Source organism: Vicugna pacos, chromosome 7 (assembly GCF_048564905.1).
Source record: "Vicugna pacos chromosome 7, VicPac4, whole genome shotgun sequence".
Taxonomy (NCBI): Eukaryota; Metazoa; Chordata; class Mammalia; order Artiodactyla; family Camelidae; genus Vicugna; species Vicugna pacos.
In genome coordinates, this window is record NC_132993.1 from 59,469,346 (window position 1) to 59,494,854 (window position 25,509).

General features: G+C 36.3%; 1 protein-coding gene across 2 annotated transcripts in view; it reads right to left on the reverse strand.

The window, feature by feature from the left end:
- Nucleotides 1-25,509, reverse strand: part of DLX6 (distal-less homeobox 6) — a 264,603-nt gene that overhangs the window by 195,250 nt on the left and 43,844 nt on the right. For both annotated transcript variants that reach the window (XM_072964947.1, XM_072964946.1), the window contains exon 3: nt 3,641-3,732. The gene's annotated coding sequence lies outside the window, so the exon portion shown is untranslated. The remainder of the gene's footprint in view (nt 1-3,640; nt 3,733-25,509) is intronic.

A 25,509-nucleotide genomic window follows, 5' to 3' on the forward strand; every position in this document is an offset into this window, starting at 1 on the left:
TGTATGGGCTCCTGCTGGGTAACTCACATGCACCACTCCATGCTCCCCTGGGCTCTGGCCCTGGTCTCAGCTTAGAAAACATACTTGACAACACTACCATGACTCTTAAAGGACTAACTTATACTTCCCCTATTATTCAGCAGTATGTTTTTTCTTCATATGCTTTGAGTAGATGTTTAGTTTTTAAGACAAGGAGAGAAAAAAAAAGAACTCGAAGACTCAGTTTGCAGTTGGGGAAATGCTTTGCAGTCAGAGTGGGGAATAACTTTCCTGGAAAACAATGATTTTATTTGGCTTTTTCAAAGAGTATGTATTACCATAAGAATGACTCAGCCGCTAACAAAAACAGAGTTTCAGAGAAGAACCTGATTGAAGCATAATTGATTATGTTGGACAATTACAAATGCCCTTATTAAATAATTGCAGTTAAACCACATGATAGTGTTACAACTGATTTATAAAAACAAAACTGTGAAAGTTTAAGTGACATAATTGTTCTCAGTATCACTACAATTTTCAAATGAAGCAATTTAGCCTTAGAAGCAATTTCACTTCTCATTGTGATGTTATTTTGGTGTCAGGCTGCAAGCTTTTGTTTCAGTCCAGAGTTCTAGGAATGATGATTAACCCTTCCCTCTTCCCTGGCTGAGGCAATGATGAATTTTTCTAATATACCAGTCCTTCACATTTTGCTGCAGACCCAGCAGGTTATGAAAAGAATCATTTGTAGGCCTCCAACTATTTATATGGTTTCAATTTAATAAGACTATGGTTGCTTTTGTATAAATGTGGGGAATTTACATCTTTCTTACATTAGGGGTATATGTGAACTGAAAATAAAAACACCAAAAACAAAGTCTCCTGTATTTGAAGGTATCGACCAATGTTAAGACTTTGCACAGTTTTCTTTCAAGATTATATCCTTATCGTAAATGATATGGGAAATGGCCCGGTATCTCTGGCACATCTCCTGGAATGTTAATCAAAGGTCTGTATTTTCAGGTGCACAAATAAAAGACCTTGGAACTTTCAGCAGATAAAAGCCAATCCCATTAACATTCCTTTATTTAGTTTCTGTGAATTAAATGGTTTTATACAACCACTGTCTCAGTATGACACACACTACTCCCAAGGCATGTTCTACACTGGTAATAAGAGCTAAACCTGCTGCATTTCATTTCAGTCTTGCTGATAGCATTTATCAGCAAAATCTGGCTAAAAACAGAATATGCAACTTAAGCCCGACCATAACCAGGCTGCAGAGGAGGAAAGTGAGGGATTATCTGGAGACTGGGAGCACAAATATAAGATTGTATTGTCATTGTATGCTATAGGCCTTTTGGCAAACTGTAGTATAAGCCCCAGCTGACAGGCCTTTTCACAACTGACAGAGGAAAATATGAAACTTAAATTCTTCATGACAGATAAATCTGTTGAATGAAAGGAAGACCAATAGGATAATGGTGGGACAAAAAACATATTGCTTTTGGGTAACTCCCTTAAATCTACCTCTTTTGTAAATATACAAAATAGGCATTCAATGAATATCTTCTAAACTCCTACCTATCAGCTTTGCTAAAGCAAGCTGTTAAGTTCGAATGATAAAATAAGCATCTTTTCTTCAGCAGATGAATACAAAGTCTTATAAAGCAGGGGTGGCAGATTAAATTTAATATGTGGGCATGAAAGATGTTTCCTGGATGACTATCAACTGGAGTGGATTTCTTGAACCAAAGTTGACATGTTACTATTGTAGAAGGCTTATTAATTGAGATATTAAATATACCTAATCCCCCATGATTAGGATTTTTGTCAAATTTTTAAAAAATATGACTATAAGTAATTGCTCTTTTCTGTCAGTGGGTTCCAAGTCCATGAAATGTAACCAGAGACCATCTCTTAGGATTAATATCATTGGCCTTTCCAGTGGTGATACATGTGATACCCTTGTCAAAGGCCTAGGGTTCTTTGCCTTTCTCATGCTGGTTTAGCACTGGCATTCTTCCCTAGGAAAATTCACCCTGGTTGGCTATATTAATTCTGTCCAATTCCTGGTGGCCTGTGGAAAACTACTTCAAACCATGAGAGGCCATAGTAAACTGAAAAGTAAAGTTTCTTGTATAGTTTTTTAAATTCCTGCAGCCAGCTATGTAGCTATTTATTGTGTAACCTCACTGTTCCTGGAGGAAGCTTTCTAAGCAGCACACTTCTAGGGGAAGAGGAAGGATTAATACAGGCTCCTTAATACAGGCTGCCTCTTCTATTAAATGAATGACTGGACTGCCTTGGCAAATCCCGGGTCGAGTTGATAGATGGGTCTTGTTGAGATAGCCTGAAGCAAGTTTCAGAACCCAAGAGCAGATCTGCCTTGAACTGCCACTTTCCCTGGTTGCCAAGTAATTCATGGCTAATCCCCAGCACAAAAATCAAGGTGAGAACCAGAGAGAAAGAGAGATAGAGAGGGAATGTGAAGGGGGGTGGGGTTGAGAGAGAGAGAGAAAGAGAGAATACAGAGAGAGAATGAGTGGGTGAAAGAAAAGGTAAAACAGGTGAGAGTGCTGAGGGTCACTTTTCTCTGAGACTTCATGTCCTGACCAGTAGGTGTTCTTCCATTAGCCAGACAGTCCTGGAATGCCAGGCACTAGGACTGGGGCATAGTCTTAGGCCATGGAAATCCCCCACTAAGTCACAGGGAGGAGGAAGAAAGACAGTGAGGCAGAGTTAGAGAGACTAAGAAAAGGAAAATGAGGAGGAGGGGAGCCAGCCTGGAGTCTGAGAGAAGAATCTAGGCGCCACAATGTAACAGCTGCCTCAGGTATGCTAGCCAGTCTCAGCTCGTTCCCAGCTCTTTCTGGCAAGCCTCAGGCTCAAGCGCACACACACCATGCAAGTGTGTGCGCACACACACATGCACACTCTGTGTCTCGTCTATTGTAAAGAAGCTTCTGGCCCGTTCACAATAGTGTCTTTCTGATACTCACTGAGAGAATGGGGATCACTGGGCACTGCTTTTCATAATGGTGGTAAGATTGCCTAAGACCTTGGTAAATAACAAAATCTACTCAAATACAAAGGGATTTAACTTACTCTAAAGATTATTATGTTTTGTCTGCTGGATTAAAATTGCTTCCAAAGTTATTAGAGAAACTCAACATTAGCACTTTCTATAAAGAAACAAACCACACACACACACACAAAGGTGCAGTATTATAAGGCAATTATCCAAAATGCTACCGCTTGGAATAATAAGGATGCTGTGTGTTTACATAGCATTTTTCTTTTCCAAAGAATTCAAAGAGCTCCACCACTTGTATCCCATTATTCCTACCAACAGTCTTCTATGAGCTATGCAGGTGGCAAGGATAACTATCTACATTACATAGGTGGAATAACTGAGGCACAGAGAAGCATTCAGGATCACACAGCAAGGAAGTCGCAGTTGCTGATTCACTATACAAAACATTAACTTCAAGAGTTTTGCTGTAAAGTAAAATATATATTCCTCTTTTCCATCTTAATTCTCTAAAGACAATTTGCAAAGAATCTTTCCTTTGGGGGGACTAATCTCTGACCCCTTCTTGTGTGCAGTCTCTACCTTAGCACTTATCAGAGTGTTGTAATACTTCATTTATTTGCCTACCTCTTTCCTGATATCACATTCTTCTCAAGGGCCAGGACTTGCACATCTTTGTAACTCCAATGCTTGAAAAATGGTTGATGCTTCTTAAATGTCTGTTAGTTGAATGAATGAAAGAAAAGAGAATGAATGAATTAATGGACAATCTTCTAAGAAGAATTTCTGATACAGTATAATAAATGCAAATTTGGGCTTAAACTAAATATGTCTCATCTGATTTAATCTTTGCTTGACAAATTTGCCCACCTCACAAGTCTTCTTTTAAAAATCCAGTGAATACATTTAGAGCTAATTCCTTCCCTGCTTGGACTGCTGAATTTATTCTTTGGAACAATAAACTGACTTGTAAATATACTAGGGCTCCAGATGGTCTACTGCAATTATTTTCCCCATAGCCTTCTTTTTTCGATATCTGAGAGAAAGCATTTAGGTGTAGAGGTTTTGGGGAGAGTTAATATATAGTTTTACTCTGTCCCAAACCCTTTTCCACTGTATATGGAATCTAAAACCAGATTGTTATTTGAGGGAGTGGGTATAGACCCCAAAATAACAACAGGAACAATGACTGCTCTTCAAGGAGACTATAAATTTAACTCTCTTTTATACATTTTTGGTGATCAATACAAAAAAGGCAAGGTAATATATGTTAATCTTTACCAGATGTACTTTATGTATCCCCTTACACTGGAAGCCTAGCAGGAGTAGAATGTCACAACAGACATTTACTACAATACCTGGGGAAATGTAACAAAAAGTGTTAGAGGAAAATGGTCTTTCAGCTAAATTACCTAATATATTTGCTAATGGTATCTGATTTAAAAGCCATAAAAATACCAAGTTAAAAGCACATTAGAAGATGTGTTATATTTATAAGTGTTTGTCACCTTGGCAACAAAAGCTATATTCCAAATCTAACACTAGCTATGATGGGCCAAGACCTTTTAAAATTGGTAAATACTTCTTTATGGCAACGATCTGCTTTCAGCTACTGAATGTTAGAACTGGAAAAGGAAGTTCTTCATTGCATAGCACATTTTTTTTTGAGGTTTCTACTATAGGTAAGCTTTTTCTTACTATTAGCAACTATGGCTTATCCTTAACAAGAAAAGCAACACATTTTCAAATAAAGCATGACTTAATTGTTCTCTTCTTGCACTCAGAAATGTAGATATAATAGTATGAAGATTCCCAAGGATAGAGTTTATCTATCAACTTTACATTTCAGTTTATCAACCATTGCACTGACCTTGATCTGTGTCTGAAATAACACAGGTGTATACTATAAAATTGACCTTATGCTACAAAAATCTATTCTTCTAGATAACTGAGTGAAATATGTCTAGTTTAATAGTGGATCATATACAGGGAAGTTTTCATATACCTTTATCTTTCAAGTGAGCTGCATAACTGAAATATTATCTTTCACTGTCACACTAAAATTCTGCTTCCTACTTACATCTAGTAGAAATGGATGATTCGGTAATGGAAACGTATGCTTTAAAGCCTATGGATTTCAGGTGGACCTAAAAGCAGCTTAGATTTGGACTCCTACTATTCTTTGCTCTTTTTCTAAGCCCCAATCTGATTTCCAAATCCTACAAAAATTTTTTTTGGGCTACTGCCAGTCAAAGATTGTAATTCCAAGAGTCTAACTAGATTCCCATGTGGCTGAACCAATTTTCAGAAGTAAACTATGGAAAAGGTCTGGGTAAACACACATTTTCTGTGGGCTGTGGCTATTCACTGGGCGCCTAGACAAGTTGTCTCTGCAGCCAGCTTGGGAAAACCCAAGACCAACTCGTGATTTGTAATCATGCTCAGCAGGTTCTCAAATAGATGGGCAACTCAAAGGGCTAAAGACCATCCCCCCAAGTATTTTCTCTAACACAGGGAGAGCATGTCTGTCTTCCACCTGGGAAAAAAAACACTAAAAATCCCCTATCATAACAGCCCATGCAAAATAGTGCCAGGAAGTATGTCACTGCTCCCTTTTTATTTTCTAAAGAATAAGGTCTCAGTAAACACAGAAAATAAGGTTTAGTCTATGAGACAGAGACATTAATAGTACAGATGGAGAATGTTCTAGAAGAAGATAGGATGAGTCTCCAGCTTGGAACTAATAAATCAAGGTAGCAGGGGTTTTTGTTGTTGTTGTATATATATTTTTATTGAAGTATAGTCAGTTTACAATATTGTGCCAATTTCTGGTGTACAGCATAATGTTTCAGTCATACATATACATACATATACTCATTTTCATATTCTTTTTCATTATAGGTTACTACAAGATATTGAATATAGTTTCCTGTGCTATACAGTATAAACTTGTTGTTTATCTATTTTATATATAGTAGTTAGTATCTGCAAATCCATACAGCTCAGTAGTACAGTATATGCCTAGCATGCAATAGGTCCTGGGTCCAATCCCTAATACTTCCATTAAAAAAATAAATTAACCTAGTTACCTACCCTCCTCCAAAGAAAGGTAGTAGTTTTGAATTTAAATATAAACCATGTGAACAAAGCTGACAAAATACACTCAAACACAGATAACTAGATTTACCTTCCATTGGCTGAAGGCAAGGAATCACATGGATTGACATGTGTTCTAGTACTCAAACACATTTTTCATTTGATTGATAAATGTAATTCACCTCTTGAGAATGTGTTCTGGTTATATCACCTTACCACTAAGCCCTTTGCTTAACTCCTAACAAATCATTTACCAAACCATAATGCGTTGGCAAAAAAAAACAAAAACAAAAAAAACTCCATTTTTGCCTCAATATTATTTTTAAAATAGCCTTGATGGAAAATTACAGCATGTTGTTTAAAAATCATCACATATCACACTATTTGAAGCATTGACTAAATAATCTCATTTTACTATCCAGAAAATACAAGCAAAAGGCTATTGATGGCCTGAATTTCACCAAATATGAAGACACAAGATACTTCTTAATAGCTGCCCTAGCTAAGAGAAAAATATAACATGAAGCATCACTCAAATGTCTTCCTATGAATATTTGTAGAATTAAAAATGAATTTTACATAGATAAACTTCAGTAAATCTATTTTATGCATTTCACATGATATCCACAAGTTAAAGAATGGCTGTCTACACAAAAATGTAGCCAAGAAAAGGTGTTAGAGGTAGGAGTAAAATAAAATAACATGATCCATTTCCATTTTGTTGATGTTTATGTGTGGACATGTTTGCCTTTTAGACCAGAAAGATGAGTAAAAATTAGGTAAAGAGGACAGGGCCACATTAGTATAACCCAAGGCAAAAAGTGAAAATTGGAATGGCAGGAACATTAAGAAGAAATGTCTTGCTAGAGTAAGAGCTGCAGGTTTAAGTGAGTAGGAAATGTAGTTAAGTAGGTAGGGTGGGGCCAGCTGTAGACCAAGAAAGGAAACTGTTTGTGAAGTGCCAGGCTCAGCACAGTTTCCCTCAGGTTATTTCATGACACGACTGGAAGTGAGTATGATTCTCCTTACCTACAGATCAAAGAGAGTCTCAGAAAGTTTAAATGCCTGACTTAGTGGTTCTCTGCAAGGAAAGATGAGACATAATCCAACATTCTTTCCACTGCATGATATTGTATGAAAACCTGGCAGAGTGATGTAGAGATTAACTCACACAGAAAGTGACCACATATAAACCAAGTTCTAAAAAGTCAAATCTAAATAAGCAATTAAAAAATACAAATGGCTCAACAGGACCCCTAACTGCCTTGGGATTTTTCCATGTGTGAAATGAGCAACATTATCACATAATCATGTTCTTAGCCTCAATGGGGTGACCTGATTAATTTTCAGTTACAAATTTCAAAGTAGCACTGATTGAGTTAGCTGCTTAGATTGTTACTGTTCATCATTCCAGAAAACCCCAGGTCTGATTTGGAAAACATAAAATATTCTAAAGGCAGATCTGGTTATGGGAATTTAGACATTGTCTTTTATTGGCAACCTGACAAATCTGCTGCCTGCCCTCCTCCCTTTGTGGTTTACATGCTGCTTCCATATACAACATTGGCATCCCATTCGGAAGTTGTTTGTTGTGTTTTGGTTTATGTTACATACAACAACTGCCCTGAGCCACTTCTAAGAGAGGATAATAATGACAAATTTGAAATCTTCTCCCCAGGAGAAGAGGCTGTGGTGAAAATGCGAGACAGCATTTAAGCAACTACCATTAAAGGCATTTTAATTTTCTGTTGACAAACACGATTTTCCAAGTGATTTACAGTGAAGTTTCTGGGCTGACAGCCATACAGCCTGTCTAGGACTATGTTTTCTGGTTCTACGAAAGTGCTAATGAAATCTTCATTCTTCTGTTGGATACTTTCAGTGAGAGACCTAATGTCTTGAAAATCACAGTGTTATTTGGGTTCCTTGTTCGCCAGCTTCTGCTCTCACCTTCCTAGAGTCTCTTGACCGATTTTTTAGACCAGGCTCTCCTAATCCCAAACACTAATGGTGGACTTTAGACAGGAGTGCTGTAAGGTGCACTGGCCCCACACTCAGCAGCATGTGTATCCTTTCAGTGAAAGCAGCCTAGTCCTTAGGCCCCAGTTCTGCAACCTGGAGTTTTATCTCGTTCATATTCTGTCTCCTAAATCTGAGTTAATGTTTTCCTATGTTAGATGTCATCTGTCTTTTCAGCTTGCTAGATATCCGGTCTCTCCTAAAGAGTGAAGTTCTGTTGTGTTCTTGTTATTTCTCCTCTCTGGCCTCCTGTTATACTCAGAGTCTGCAGCTTTTCTGGTGCTTAATGCTTGTCTAGATTTTTCATTTTGTTTTCAATATTATTTTGTATAATGCTCTCCTTCTACAGACAAGAAAATCAAAACAAGAAGGTTGGGAGATTTGCCCAAGGTCTCAACACTAATTACTGGATCTCTAGTTCCAATATTTAGTTCCAACTCTAGTATTGGAACTCTAGTAATTTTGAGACATACATGCTTTTATATTGTTGGACTAAGTTCATCAGATCCTTCCTTTTAAGACATTATTCCCCTTTATTTGCATTTTTATTTAATATGTCAAGAAACTTTTGAGCAAGAAAGTTCTTCCCCAACTTTTAAAAAAGTGTTAAAATAAAAAGCAAAACACCTACACGTGTTCAAGGGTATTAGCCTATGGGAGGTTTTGTTTATATACTTTTAAGAAACACATTTTTAAAAAGCATGAGCTTGTTTTATCAGTCATCCTGTTTCTAAATTGTTATTATGATAGACCTCCATTTTATTAAAATGGTCTCTTTTCTTTTAGAAGTATTTTCGCTCTAGTATAAAAAGTGAGGAACTGTTTTTCATTTCAAATACTTGGGTTTTGCTATTCCGGTCCATGAATTCTAGCTGAGAGTGTGCTCATTTTTGCTTCCCCACATCTACGTCTTGCCTTATGATTTTCCTCTCCATCCCCCCTAAAACAGTCCTTTCATCCCAAGGAAAGAACTTTTCACCAGTTTCTTCCCTAGGCCTTTAAAACTTCAATAGACTTTCACTAAGTCTATTACAGTTTGACACCTTATATTATATTAAAATACAATCAGACACCCAGTTATTTAAAAAAGTCAGTAACTATTGTAGTATTTAAATGCTTCACATTGATGGGAACTAGAGAGGACACATGTTCTTCATATGTTTTCATTGAACAGAATCTATAATAAATAAAGCCATAAAGCCTTATCACCATAGATCATTTAATAGGAAATGAAAATAACAAGACATTACAATGAGATCTGACATGAAATTCTGTGTTGAATTTTATCCCTCCTACATATCCTGCCTTTTTCTAGAATAGTAGCAGGTCTTTCTTACATAGCAGACATCTGGCCACCCACGCTTACAGACCAGGTCAACACAACACCTCTTAGTCCTTAATTCTATGTTCTTATTATGTTCCAGTCATTTGGATGTGACTTTGCTGCCAGGTGTGGAGGACCAACCTCTGAGGCATCTGACAGGACATCTATGTTTTTAAAGAACTAACTGTAGGCAAGGACAAGGCTGATCTTTTCTTTTATGGTTTTGGATTTGGGAATCTTTGTTTAAGAATGTCTTCCCTACTCAATACTATTCAGAAGTCTTAAAGCTATTCTACTGTATTTTCTCCTCAAAGTTTTAAAATTTTGAAGTTTTGCCATTTATAGATAAATCATCAAACCATTTTGAAGTGTGTGTGTGTGTGTGTGTGTGTGTGTGTGTGTGTGTACACAGAGTGAAGGAGGGCTTTAAAAATGTAACTAGTTTTCTTAGCATATTGGAACAACTAGTCTATGCTTTCCCCATTGAGCCTCACTGCCAGCCCTGACATATATGAAGTTTCTATATTGTGTGAGTCTCTTTCTAGATATTCCATTCTGTTCTGTCAGTTCTCCCAAAGTAACAGTATCACTTTACCTTTTTGTCACTGCTTTAGATTTAATTTATATCTGGTAAGGCAAGTCCCCTCACTTTGTTCCGCTACTTCTTCAGAAGTATCTTGGATATTTTTAGTTCTTTGTTCTTCAAAATGTATTTTAGAATCAACTTTAAAATTAAAAAACTATTTGCTATAATATATTAATATCAGGCAAAAGTTATAAGGAAATCTCCTTAATTATTTTGTAAAATTTGAATTCTTATAACCCAGTATTTATCTTTATCATACAAATTTTATAGCTCCTGTATTCTTGATGACATAAGTACATATTTGTTGATAAGTATATAGAGGAAATTCAATTTCAAAATTAATTTGATCATCCTTGTTCTATATTAGCTTTATTTGCAAGTTCCTACTTGATTGGCTCATGTGATCCTTTTCTAGATCATTTATATATTTGTATAAGTTAGGGTTCTATATTAGTCAAAGTTCAAATGCAGGAAAGAGAGATCATTTTAGCTATTTATAAGAATTTAATACAGCAAATGAGTTCTTACGAAATCACTAGAAGTGTGGAAGGATCAGGCTATACTCCAGGTCTTTAGAAATGATTACACAATAATACAGAATGGATTCACCAGCTACTGCCACTGAGGCACCACTGGAGCCACACCTGAGTCAAGAACCTGCTAGCAATCTGCTGCCACTGCTGTTCTGGCTTCTGAGTACCTAAGAAGCTAAAATGCAGAGATCAGGAGGGCAGAGCAAGCAGTCACTGCTGCTGTTAATGCCACCATCACTTCTAACCAAAGAAGCTGTAAACAGGGGAACACTGCTGCAGAGAAATCTGATTTTCACAATCATGTTTATGAGCAGAGACAGTCAAAAAGGAATAGGAAAATGGCCTCTCCCTCAGTTCAATCTTCTAAACTATATACTAATGCATCAAATTGGTAGAACTTGAATTACAACCAGAACCTTAGCTGCAAGGGAACCTGAAAAATGAAGGTATTGCTTTTCAAGCCTCTCCAAAGGACAGTGAGAGTGGAATGAAGGCCAACTGATTTCATCCATATTATTAAGCATGGTTTGTTTGGTTATAAGCCAAAAAAAAAAAAAAAGGACTCTAACACAAGCGAAAAAGCAATTTATTATCAAGAGAGTAAATAGCCAAAGAAGGGAACAATCAAATCTTGAAAAAGGTGGAAACCCAGGCAGCTCTGAGGACCTAGGTAATGGAATTTAATAATGCTCTCTCTCTTTTTAGTGCCCTGCAACTGGATTGCTCAGCTTCATCTGCTTTACATCTGCTTCCAGGATTCCACCCCTGGACATCACCCTTCAGATACAAATTTCCAGAAGAGAGAGTCTCATTGCCCCAGTTAGGGTCACATGGTCTCTCTAGTAGTGGTGAAAGTGGTGGGAGGCAGAGTCCTCTGACTAACAACAGAATCTTCTACAGTAAAGAAGCAGTTGATGGACAAAGGAAAGGGTGCTGGGCAGACAAAATATATTAGTTGTCTGTTCTAGTTGTCTGATTCTGACATTGGCTAGAAGCCATATACTTGTTGGAATACATGATTATGCAACAAAGTTTTTGTAAAACCCTCAAAGTAGAACACATTTAGTTTGTCTAAATTACAGACTTGAATATTTTAGTATAGATCTTTTAGTTATATGGGTAAGTTTTGCTCCATGTTTTAAATACCTCATTTTATAGGTATAGAAAATAAGGTACTTCAAGGAGCATGAAGAGCTTCCTTTGCATAATGTCACACAAATGGATATAGAACCAATTGCAGAGGCAAGTTTTTTTGGGAGTGATGCTATACATGCCTTAATAATTAAAGAGCTCTTTAACTGGCTTTCTTACATAGGAAGTGCATTTTGGATCCACATCCATATATAGCACTTAGGCACAGTACATTTCAGAGAGCAACCTGACTTACACCTACCTGCCTTATCTGATGTGTGCATCTGTAAGGTCCCTGAGCTGTCATGATGACAGCATGATTCCAGATTAATGGTAAGTGGAAATTCACAGGCCCTCAGAAAAGAAGGTTTCTCCCACACTGCTCAGAAAAAACTTCATGCCAATATATTAGGAAAAAAAGTTGCTGTCAAAGTGTGATTATGACCCACAACATAATGTGTTCCCCAAAGTCACCACCACGTTATTAGCAAGAATTCTTGAACATAAATTCTAATAAAGCTCCCAACACCTTGAAGGTTCAAACACTACCAATGAGTTCCTCATTTGCTTTGCTGTGGGTCAGAGATCTAAAGGAAATTATTTATTTTCAGGTCTCTCTTACTCTCACTCCCCCTTCTATTTCACCTCCTATGATAATGAAGTTACTGCTACAGTTCTTACTCCCTTTCTCCAGGGTCTCTATTATTTCCCCATTCTACTAACATCCAGGATATGTGACTTCTTTGATCAACAGATGTTTACAGAGGTCAAGGACACTTAGGCTTAAAGCTTTTGGTGTGGTAGAGTTTGCTCTCTCTTGGGCCTCTACCTTTGCCATCAGAAGTACATGCCTCAGCTAGTAAGCTATTCAGAGAAATATGGGAAACAGAGCCTGTTGGCTGACCTACAGACCTGCACTTTGAACCTTAGAAGCCCTGTAGGTCCCAGCCAGCCTAGGGCAACTGACCTTCTCCTGATATGTACATGTATGAGTAAGCCTAATAGAGATCAGTAGAGTTGACCCACAGATATGTGATAAATATGTGATTATTATTGTATGCCACTGAGATTTTGTGATTTTTTTTCTTATTCTGTTTCATCACAGCAGTGGCTAATATATTCACTCATAATTCCCTCTCTCTTCTACCTCTCTCCTCCTCTCTCTGTCTTTCTCCATCTTTCTCATCCTGAGAAGTACCCCTACTTAGCTGGTATCTGTCCCTTAGGTGTGTCAGCTACTTGGTAGATAATAACATAAATCCCAGGTAATCAACTTCTGAATTTTATTACTAGAAAGAAGTCCATGTAAAAGGATTTGAGTAGAACACATCCAAACTCATTTTGTGAGGCCTGCCTAACCCTGATACCAAAACCAGACAAAGATATCACAAAAAAAGAAAATTACAGAGCAGCATAACTAATAAACACAGATGTAAAAATCCTCAACAAAACACTAGCAAACTGAATCCAACAATATGTTAAAAGGATCATACACCATGTTCAAGTGGGATTTATCCCAGGGATGCAAGGGTGTTTCAATATCCACAATCAATCTATGTGCTACACCACATCAACAAACTGAAGAATAAAAACCATATGATCATCTCAATAGATGTAGAAAAAGCTTCTGACAAAATTCAACATCCATTTATGAAAAAAACTCTTCAGAAAGTGGGCATAGAGGGAACATACCTCAATATAATAAAGGCCATATATGACAAACACACAGCTGACATCATACTCAATGGTGAAAAGCTGAAAAAGTGCTTCCTCTAAGATCAAAAACAAGGCAAACCACTGTTATTCAACATAGCACTGGAAGTCCTAGCCACAGCAATTAGAGAAGAAAAGGAAGTAAAAGGAATCCAATTTGGAAGAGAAGTAAAACTGTACTATTTGCAGATGATACAATAGCATACATAGAAAATTCTAAAAATGCACCGGAAAACTACTAGAGCTCATCAATGTATTCAGTAAAGTAACAGGATACAAGATTAGTAGACAGAAATCTGTTGCTTTTCTATACACTAACAACAAAATTATCAGAAAGAGAAACTAAGGAAACAATCCCATTTACCATCATATCAAAAAGAATAAAATGTCTAGGAGTAAACCTACCTAAGGAGGCAAAACACTTGTACTCAGAAAACTATAAAACACCAATGAAAGAAACTGAAGACGACACAAACAGATGGAAAGATATACCATGTTCTTGGACTAGAAAAATCAATATTAAAATGACTACACAGCCTAAGGCAATCTACAGATTCAGTCCAGTCCCTATCAAAATACCAATGGCATTTTTCACAGAACTAGAACGAATAATTTTTAAATTTGGATGGAAACATAAAGGACTCTGAATAGCTAAAACAATCTTGAGAAAAAAGAACAGAGTTGGAGGAATCACACTCCCTGACTATACTACAAAGCTATAGTAATCAAAACAATATTGTACTGGTGCAAAAACAGACACATAGATCAATGGAATAGGATAGAAAGCCCAGAAACAAACCCATGCACTTACGGTCAATTAATCTATGACAAAGGAGGCAAGAATACACAATGGAGAAAAGACAGGCTCTTCAATAAGTGGTGCTGGGAAAACTGAACAGCTACATATACAAGAATGAAATTAGAACATTCTTTAACATCATATACAAAAATAAACTCAAAATTAATTACAGACCTAAATGTAAGACTGAATGCTCTAGAATTCCTAGAGGAAAACATAGGCAGAACACTCTGACAGAAATCACAGCAATATTTTTTTGGATCTGTCTCCTAAAGTAAAGAAAATAAAAGCAAAAATAAACACATGGGACCTAATCAAACTTAAAGGCTTTTGCATAGCAGAGGAAACCACTGACAATATGAAAAGACAACCTACTGAATGGGAGAAAATATTTGCAAATGATATGACCAATAAGGGATTAACATTCAACATATATAAACAGCTCATACAACTCAACATCAAAAAAGCAAACAACCTGATCAAAAAATGAGCAGAGGAACTGAATAGACATTTTTCCGAAGAGGAGATGCAGATGGCCAACAGGTACATGAAAACATACTTAACATCGCTAATCATCAGGGAAATGCAAATCAAAACCATGATGAGACATCACCTCACACCTGTCAGAATAGCGATCATACAAAAAAGAACACAAACAACATGCTCGTGAGGATATGGAGAAAAGGGAACCCTCCTCATACACTGTTGCCGGGAATGTAAATTGGTGCAGCCAATATGGAAAACAGTACTGTAGTTTCTCAAAAAACTAAAAATAGAACTACAGTATGGCCCAGCCATATTGTACTAATACTACTGGGTATATATCAAAACAAAACAAAACAAAACAAAACAAAACAACCCTGAAAACACTAATTCAAAGAGATACATGCATCTCAATGTTCATAATAGCATTATTGCCAAAATACGGAAGTAACTTAAGTGTCAACAGATAAATGGATAAAGAAGACATAGAATATATATATACGATGGAATACTGCTCATTTATAAAAATGAACAAAATTTTGCTATTTGTAGCAACACAGATGGACTTGGAGGGCATTATGCTAAGTGAAATAAGTCAGACAAAGAAGGACAAATACTGTATGATATCAGTTATATGAGGAATCTAAAAAAAATAACAAACTAGTGAATATAACAAAAAAAGAAGCAGACTCACAGATACCAAAAATAAACTGGTTACCAGTGGGGAGAGGTTGGGAGAGGCAACATAGGGTTGGGGGCATGGGAGGTATGAACTATTAGGTAAGATAGGCTCAAGGATGTACTGTACTAGACAGGGAATATAGTCAATATTTTATAGTAAGTGTAAATGGAAAGTCACTTTTAAAAATTGTATAAAAACTCTTTAATTAAAAAAAAGGATTTGAGTAGGCAATTTTTACCAGCAATAAGAGTTTTTGAAATGTTTTTATTATTCACTTTTGACTGTCACTATCATTATGATTAATTTTCACTGTGACACCATGTAAGACAAATCGAGGCATATAGTAAAGATGATATTGAGGGTAATTCTAACTTGTAAGCCATTCATTCTGACTTGGAAGCCATTATTCCATATTATGGAATTTTCTAGAAAATAACAGTGAGAGAATTTTAAAAAATCCAACCATTCACATGCAATATGTACATCTTTTCTTCCCCTGATCTCCTGTTCTTTTTAAAAATTTCTTTCTTTTTTGACCAGCCTGTCTATTATGGAGCAGTTTGCCAGGCACAGAGTTGCCATTCTCTGTTCTCCTTTACCATGTAAATGTCAGTTGAAAATATGCCAAGTTCCAGATACAATATAACCATAATACTACCACTGTGCTTGTGGATTAATTAATCATAATGAATGAAATTTTTCCTGATTTTGTATGCCAAGCCTGGAAGCATAATTCAATTTCATCTTTGACTTCTGTAGCCTGAAGCAACCACTTAAACTCAGCTGTCATACAGCTTTTGGATGGAGATCAAAAAACACTAAATAATAATTTTAAAAAAATCCAACTTGCAAAAAGGTATAAGAGGAAGTAGAAAAATATTCTTTAAATATGTCAAAAGAGGGCCGTATATGTATGCGTAAAAGAAGGGCACAATAAAATTATTTGTTTCCAAATATGAGAATAAAATGTGATGACGTTGCCTTAAAAAAGCTTTATTTTTTTCTCTCCCAAACCATCTGGAAATAGTGTTAGACATAAGCAAAGCACACATTGGAACACTGACTGGGAACACTGAAAGCCTCAATGAAGGTTAAACTAATTTGAAATCTATTAGAACTTGTTTCCACCTTCAGAACCAGTAACTCATTATGAAACCTCTAAGTTACTCCTCTAACATGGACTTTTTGTTCTGTTTTGTTCTGTTTGTTTCTAATGTAAGTCCCAACCTCTTGGGAGCCCTCTGTATATGAAGTCAAATTGCTTGTGGTTTAATTTATAATATGTAATATTCACCGTTTTCATTTATAGTGAAAAAAGTGACCATAAAGAAAAATACAAAAATCCTCTGTAATCCAGTTCTTAGAGATACCCCCAGCTAATGTCTGAGTGTATATCAATTCAGTCTCTGTTCCCAGGTTGTGTGTGTCTATGCCTGCTGTGTGCGTAATAAAATGAGATCACATAGCACACATTGTATTTACTTTTAACAAGATACCTGGAATATCCTTCCTTGTCATGATGTTCAACAGCCTACTTTTAGTGGCTGCCTATTTCAATGGTGTTTCATAGAACCCTGAATTGATATATGCTCAGAAATAAATAAATAATATTGATGGATATCAAGCAAGAGAGGAGAATACTGGAGTAAACTCAGTTTGTGCCTGCAAAGACTTTGAGAAGATATCTTGGATCCCTAACATTCTTTGAATGACAGCCACAGAATCTTAAACTTCAAGCTCATTCACCATGATTGTAAGTCCCTGAAAACTAGAAATTAGTAAGCCTGGTATTTCTGAGCAAATAGTTCCACTTTGAGGATGATTTTTCTGTATCTTCTGAAAAGGGTATTTCTGCATTCTTTGCCACTTGACTGCTGACACACGTTAGACACAGCTTTCAGTACTACTCTCAGCATCCACTCCACTCCAGGCATTGTGACGTGACAGAAGCCTAGCGATTTAAATGAACATTTCCATCCTTCATAGCAGCAAAGAACTGGAGAGAAGCAGTAATAAAGCAGCTGACAATACACGGAGAACATATTGAACAATCAACACCTTCTATTCACCCGTAGAATGATTTCTGGGCAGGATTAGTAGGGAGGAGACAAGAAGGAGTATGTGTAAGTTTAAAGCTGCAATAAAAGAGATGATGCAAAAAAGCATGAGTAAGATGGGATGGGAATAATTATTTTGATCAAAACGATGAAAATATAACACACAAGCCACAGGAATATATTAAGGTTGAAGGGAGAAAGTATGAAAGAACCAAATGAGTTTCATCATAGAAACAGGACTTATCTCAGAAATTAGAGGTGCTTTGGTGGTAACTGGGGACTCCTTGTGAAGCAATCCATTTAATCTTTGATTACCACCTCTAGCTACAGTGGAATAACTGTGGATTTAATTTTAGGTTGAATCTACAACTTCAGGAAAAGTATTTGTTTGAATTTACACCCCTTTTAGATTTTTAATTATCATTTTATAGTATGGTGTCAACCCTGCCCAAATCCATTCTCCACTGACGTTAGCACACAAAGCACTGTATATTGTAGACATTTACTCATACATTTTTTAAAATGGAATACTAAACACCAGACTAGTTACAGTTACATATGTGTTCAATTTTCCAAGAAAAAAACTCCTACTGGTTTGTAAACTGGGAAACAACCATTGTGATGACATTTCCCACCCATCTACTCCAAAGTTGCCACGAACCAATTCATGGTTCGTTTGATGTAACAATTTTCACAATACAGAATCCAATGGAAATCTGGAACTGATTTCCAGTGATACCCACCTTGTGACTATAAGAAACTTAAAACAAGTCCCAAAGGACACTGTTAAGGATTAGAAATGTCTTCCTCTGCCTCAGGATGAGATTATTTACTTATACTGAGGCTTCAGTATGTTTCCAACAGAAAACAGCAGCCATAGAGCTGTTGACTGACTAGTTAATTGTCCCTGTGCAAGGTCTTTCTGCTATAGCACTTGCGTAGGCACTTCTGAAAGATCACACCCCTAAATGAACAGAAAACTCACGGCAGTACTTTTCTCCATGCAAATGCTTGGTAGCAACTCTGGCTCTGTAATTCTGTAAGATTTGGAAACAAAAGCCTATCAACAGACAGCTACACTGGTCTCATGCATAGTTTTAGGGGCTACTTCTCCTTCCCCAGTAATCAACTTACAGAGGCATCTCTTTTTGGAGCTTCCAGAGAATTGGACTTTTTATTCTATTTCACTTGAAATGGAATTCCACCTGTCTGAATTCTGCAAGGACAGGTGCCACAGTACAAGTTTTCCAGCCACAATGGTGGGTGTGGGTTGACTTGCTTACAATGTACTCATTGTGATTACTCAATGATGCTAAGACTTGCACACGATGCCTCCCTCCAGCATCTCTTTCTCTGCCCATCCTGGGAAAAGCAATGCTTGTTAGATGCTAGATAAGTTGCTCTTTACTGTTTCTGTCAGATATCATTCACTGGGGGACAGTAATGTGCCTTATGGAAATATAGTGAATTACCTGTTTCACGGCACTAATCTGAAAGAATCCTTGAATTCAATTCAACAGCCTGACTGCCAGACAGCTCTTGAAACCATGTAAGAAAAAAGGAAAATGGGATTCTTATCTGGGAAGTGCCATACTATAAAAGGATGAGTACGATGTGGTGACTGACTGACCCACTGACTGGTAGGTGGATCATGTTAACACTTGAAAACCAGAAAGAGATTTGCTAGGAGGAAAAAGAAAATCACTTTACTTATTTAATTTGGCTACTTGTAAGCATCCTAGTTTTAAAAATAGAATTCCACTTTATCTGTGCCCCTCCTTGTTAAACATCACTTGAGGATTTAAAAAAAAAAATTCCACTGGAATGTAAGCTTTACAAGGGCAGAGAAACTTTTTGTCTGTTTTGTTCATTGACATATCCCAAGCACCTACACAGGACCTGGCACATAGAACTCAATAAATACTTGTTAAATGGTTAAGTCCCAATGCTTTTCCTGACCCAGAGGCAATTGCAGCTTTTATTTTATAGTTTCGTGTGTGTGTAAGAAAGAGGGAGAGGCCAAGTGGGCTACCAGAAGCTGAAGGCTTGGGATATCCTGAATCTCATACTTTTGCAGGTAAAAATAATGTGTACAAGACAAAGCTGAGAATTCTCTCTTCTATAGCCTGTTCTCCTGCTGCTCTTGAGATGGAGGAGAGGGTTACCTCAAAGGTACCCCTGGGAGGAGGTGAAGCCACAGTGTGAGAAGCTATGTAGTAGCCATGCTGTGGGCCTGTTCACACCCAAAAAAGAACATGGCATTGGAGATTGTGGCAAAGGCTGAACTCCACCTTCAGTAGAGTCAGAAGCCCAACACAAATCACTTAGAGGATGAAAAGAAGTCTTCCAGAAAAATTATTTAATACCAGCTAGAACCTTAATTTCTGACATTGTCTAACCCTTCTTGGTTTCTGACTCAGTTTCACTCTGAAGTTTGGATTTCTAGAATAATATTAGACAGAGCTCCCAGTATATTTACTGTGACCTCCTTTCCTCCTTCCATGTCTCTGCTTCCCAGATGACAAATATAACCTGACTCTGGCAGTGAAGGTATGATGCTGTGCAACATATTCCAGGGCCTTGGCTCTGCTCTACCTCAGTGCAGGGGGCAGCAGGCAGGTTTAGGAAAGTGGGTCTTTTATCTCTAATTCCTAAGGGAAGAATACTCAAAACATCTTAAAATTTCATTTTCTTATAATTATTTGTAAGATTATCAATGGTTTTAAATGTAAAAGAGACATAAACAAAAACTACTATAATAAAAGTTAATGCAGTAAAAAATTTAGGAAAGACTTATAGGAATAATTTATAGTATAATATCTTTTGCAAACTCTTCCTCAACTCCCAAAGTGGAGTGTGAATTTGGTCTGCCTAGCATCACTTCCTTTGGTAACAGAATAATCCTTGCCTTTGGGGGAGCTGCCCCTTCCCTACAAAGACTCATGAATAATGCACATAGGTCTGGTCTCTCATAAGACCCAGCAGACCTCAGCACAGCACTTCCCAGAGGGATTCTGTTTGCATACTAATTAGTCTCCCTCCATATGAGCTTCTTTATGAACAGAAGGTTTATTTTATCTTTGTTCCTTTAAGTGCTTAGTACAGTGCTTGGTACATAGTAGGTACTCAATAAACATTTGTTAAATGAATGAATGAATCCAGAGAGAGTTCTACTACTTAGTAAAGAAAGTGTGATGTTGTTAAGTTATAGGGAGAAAGCAGAATTATTCCATTCTTAATTTCCCTTTTATATTTTTTAGCAAGAAAAAGGATTTCTACACAAAGTGGTAGATATACATTCTAGAGCAGCAGTTCTAAAAACATGGTCCCTTGACCAAAATTCAATGTTCTGTAATGTTTACCATGCTTGGCTACAAGCTGTAAATTCTTTTATTTTGGGATGACGTATTCAAGGCTGCTCATTTAACACAGTGGCAGAATTTCTTAGTTCTTAAGCTCACTATTGTTTATAACCTTTAAAATTTTTTATTGAAGTATAGTCAAATTACAATGTGTTAATTTCTGGTGTACAGCATAGTGATTCATATATATATATATTTTTCCATTTGGCTACACAGCTTCTTACAACACCAATGATTTCTTGAAACATTTTAACAGTTATCACCATTTTTCTTATTTTTACAGCCTTACTACATTTATTTCATCAAAAAGCCAGCTAACTTTGGGGAGTCTACGCCCCCATGCATTACCGAACATTAATGATTTATCATTGCTAGATATAGAAGGGACTCTTAATCAGGGGTTTGCCATGATGAGAGCAGCAAGGGACTAATTCCCAAAATACACAAACAGCTCATACAACTCAATGACAAAAAAACCAAGCAACTCAATCAAAAAATGTGCAGAAGACCTAAATAGATATTTCTCCAAAGAAGACATGCAAATGGCCAACAGCCACATGAAAAGATTCTCAACTTCGCTAACTATTAGGAAAATGCAAATCAAAATTACAATGAAGAACCACCTCACAACAGTCAGAATGACCATCATCAAAAAGCCTACAAATAACAAATGCTGGGGAGGGTGTGGAGGAAAAGGAATCCTCCTACACTGTTGGTGGGAATGGAAAACAGTGCAGCCACCATGGAAAACAGTATGGAGGGTCCTTTAAAAACTAAAAAAATAGAGTTACTATATGATCCAGTAATCCCACTCCTGGGCATATATCCAGAGAAAATTCTAATTGGAAAAGATACATGCACTCCAAAGGGCATAGGAGCATTATTTACAACAGCCAAGACATGGAAGCAACCTAAATGTCTATTGACAGATAAATGCATAAAGAAGAAGTGGCATATATACACAATGGAATACTACTCAGCTATAAAAGAAGAATGCAATAATGACATTTGCAAGCAACATGGATGGACCTAGAGATGATCATACTACGTGAGGTAAGTCAGAAAGAGAAAGACAAATACTGTATCATTTATATGTGGAATCTAAAATACGACACAAATGAACTTATTTACAAAACTGACTCACAGACATAGAAAACAAACTTATGGTCACCAAAGGGGAAAGGGGATGTAGGAGGGATAAATTAGGAGTTTGGGACTAGGAGATACAAACTACTATATATAAAATAGATAAACAATGAGGTCCTACTGTATAGAACAGGGAACTATATTCAATATCCTGTAATAAACTATAATGGAAAAGAGTAAGAAAAAGAATATGTGTGTGTGTGTGTGTGTGTGTGTACACACACACACACACACACATATATATGACTGAATCACTTTGCTGTACACCAGAAATTAACACAACATTGTAAACTATATTCAACTATACTTCAATTAAAAAATCGCATAAAATAAAACTTCTTACAGAAAAAAATCAGTGGTTTACAGTTACAAATGAATACAAGCCTCTTGGTGTTGAAATGCATTTACAGTTGGCAAATCATTGCCTTGTTTTTAGAATAAATGTTTCTTTAAATGGCTCAAAAGCCTTCTTTGACATCAACTAGCTTGTAAAAAAAACACCATTTTGATTATTTAAATTTAAATGAATCAAAAACACATGGGTTAAATTTTCCTTAAAATACATATGGTTTTTTAAAATGAGAGGAAAAGATGCTTGGCAAAAAAAGCAGCTTGGGTTTTATTGAACCTAAAATTTGTCAAAAATAGTTAAGTTGCCTGATGAGCCCAAACTATGCTTATTTAAAATATGATTTTTAAAAAATAAAAGCCAAAAAAGATATTTAATAAAAAAATACTAAAATTCTGACTTTTTATAAAATAATGTTAATAGTTTGACTTTAAGAGAGTTCATTTAATTCACTTAATGGATTCCACAGACCTACACAATTCAAAACTGAGACCCAAGAAAAATCCCATTTGGGATTTCAGATCTGTTCTTTTTGTGAGCTATAGATCATCTTTAGCCTCTTTAAAGAATGGCAACATGCATTAATATTGGAAACATTCCCAGACAATCTTGACACTTTGTGAAACTGTTTGTAAGGAGCTGTTAGCTGTTATGTTTTGTTGTAGTTTTTTTCAAAGCTTTTTTTTTTCAAAAAGTATTTAATTAATCCAAATTGCTTGGCTGATACCATCTAGTTCTCCTTATGCTTCCCCACTGCTCCCTTTCTCATCCTGTTTTTTCCCCTAACCAGAGAGTCTCTAAGAATATTTTACTAGAAAAATATGCATGGTGTTAATTTCATAGATTCATCACAACTCAGGGAGAAAAAATGCCTCTGTTTTCTACGGTCAGTACCATTATCAGTCATTCATTTGTCCAGATATAATTAAGTACGTACTATTTTCAGTGTTGGGCTAGACCTTTTGGTAGTACAAAAATAGGTAATGTCATTCAATTTCTTTTAGGAGTTAGTACATGAAATTTGAATTGACCACAGGTTCTCAAAAATGGCAAAAAGTTAACCTGGAAGTAGACTCAGAATTCTGGTCTTTTTTACCTTTCCACAGCAACCTTTCATCTTCCCCTGCCTCTCATCCTCCCAGTTGAGGTTACAGTTGAGAAGTCTTTTTAAAAATCTGAGATATGTACCCCTAGGGCTGGCCAACACAAGTTCCATATTGCAAAGAGCATCACTACATATATGTGTGGGTGGGTGTATAATGTATGTTTGTGTGGGGGCTTATATAATGTATATATGTATATATATTGGCTTAGCTTAAGTTATGCTACAATAATAAGCCACCTTAAAATCTCAGTGACCTAGATTGAAAAAATGGTTTATTTTTTCCTTATACTATTTATCTGTCACTAGTTACATGAGACTCTCTACCCTACTGTCTTCATTTTAGGACCCCAACTGAAGGAACAGTTCCCTCCCTGGGACACTACATAGTCTGTGGCAGAGGGAAAAGAAAAAGGCAAAGCCACACGATGGCTCTTAAAGCTTTTCCTTAGATATAGCACATATCATTTTCACCCATGTTTAACTGGCCAAAGTAAGTCACCTGATCAGGTTTGACATCAACCTCCACAGGAAGGGGATATTCTGAATAATGATATAGCTACCATACCACATGTAGACTCAGTTGTAGTGTCAAAGTTACAGTTGACCAAAGGTATATCTTAGGTCTATTCTTTAAAGGGTGTGCTAATTTATATTTTAAAGCTACATCAAAAATCTCCTTTCATGGTTAAGTGAATGAAGTGCCACTCAGCTGATTACTGGACACTTTTGGACAGAGAAGGATTTCTTCTTGAATAGCTGCTTTTCCCCTACTATCTTAATTGGTCTGTAGTGCAATGTTGCTGAATGAGAAGGTTTTCTATTTGTTGTCTATAGGATCCTATTAAGTTTTCCTCTAGGAAGCTTAAATTTAATTAATTTAGACCCAACAATACCCTAGACTAAAAAAATCCATTTTTTCTAATGTTGCTAATTTAAGCCAAAACTGAACATATTCTACGTTTACATTATTTTTTAGATACTTCTGTGAGGTTCTTTTTCTAAAGCAATGAAAAGTATTATTTTTTTCCCTTTTCTTGTTGAGCTATGGGATTTTATTCATTTGCCTTGAAAAAAAAATCTCTTCTTTTGATTTAAACCAAGCATGGAAAATCTTAGCCTCAAAGGAATATTTTGGAAGACAGTTGTATAAACAAAAGAAAAAAGAACTCGGGATTAGAAAGGCTTTTCATATTTAACAGCAATGCCAGCTAATTTAAGGCCACAGAATGAATATAGAGAACATTAGTTTGTTCTTAGTTTATCTTGATGATGACAATAAAAAAAGAGAGCAATATATATGACAGTATTAATAATAATAAAATAGCTAGCTTTTATTGCACACTTACTGTGTGCCAATACTGGTTGTATTATCTCATTTAATCCTCACATCAATTATATAAACTAGGTACTTTTATTACCCCTATTTTACAAAGAAGGAAACCAAAGTCAAGAAATGTAACCAAGATCTCAAAATTAATATATAGCTGAATAGGTCTAACTTTAGAATCTAAAACTAATCACTTGGATAGCCCAGTGGTTCTCAGGAGTGGTTCCTGGAGTAGCAGCAGCAGCAGCACCTGAGAATATGCTAGAAAGTCATATTCTCACACTCCCTGACCTAGCAATCAGGAATTCTAGCGGTTGGTCCAGAAATCTGTGTTTTAATGATACAAGCCAAGTAATTCTGAAAGTTTGATATATACTGCATTACCCTATGCTTCCTCCAACAATATTCTTTACCAAAAACTTTCTTTCCTCTTTTCACCTTTTTATTAAGATATAACATACATATAGCAAAGAGTATAATGCATGCAATCTCCTGATTTTGGCATGTCTAAGAATACCTGTCTGTTTTGCAGATTAATGTGGATGTTCTGTTGTTTAGTGTTGAATTTTGTTGCCTTTCTTTAAAGAGTATTAGATTAGTTCTGATAAACAGTTAAGTTACTTGCATTTTAGTTTGATCCTTATGAGACTTGTTTTTAAGAGTTTTTAAAGTGGGTCTAGAGATAGTTTAGACCCACTACAAAAATGTGACACTTTTGGGATCTTTACTGAATGCTCCAATCTCCAATTTGGCCAATAGAACACAAACAATTCCAAACTCTGTG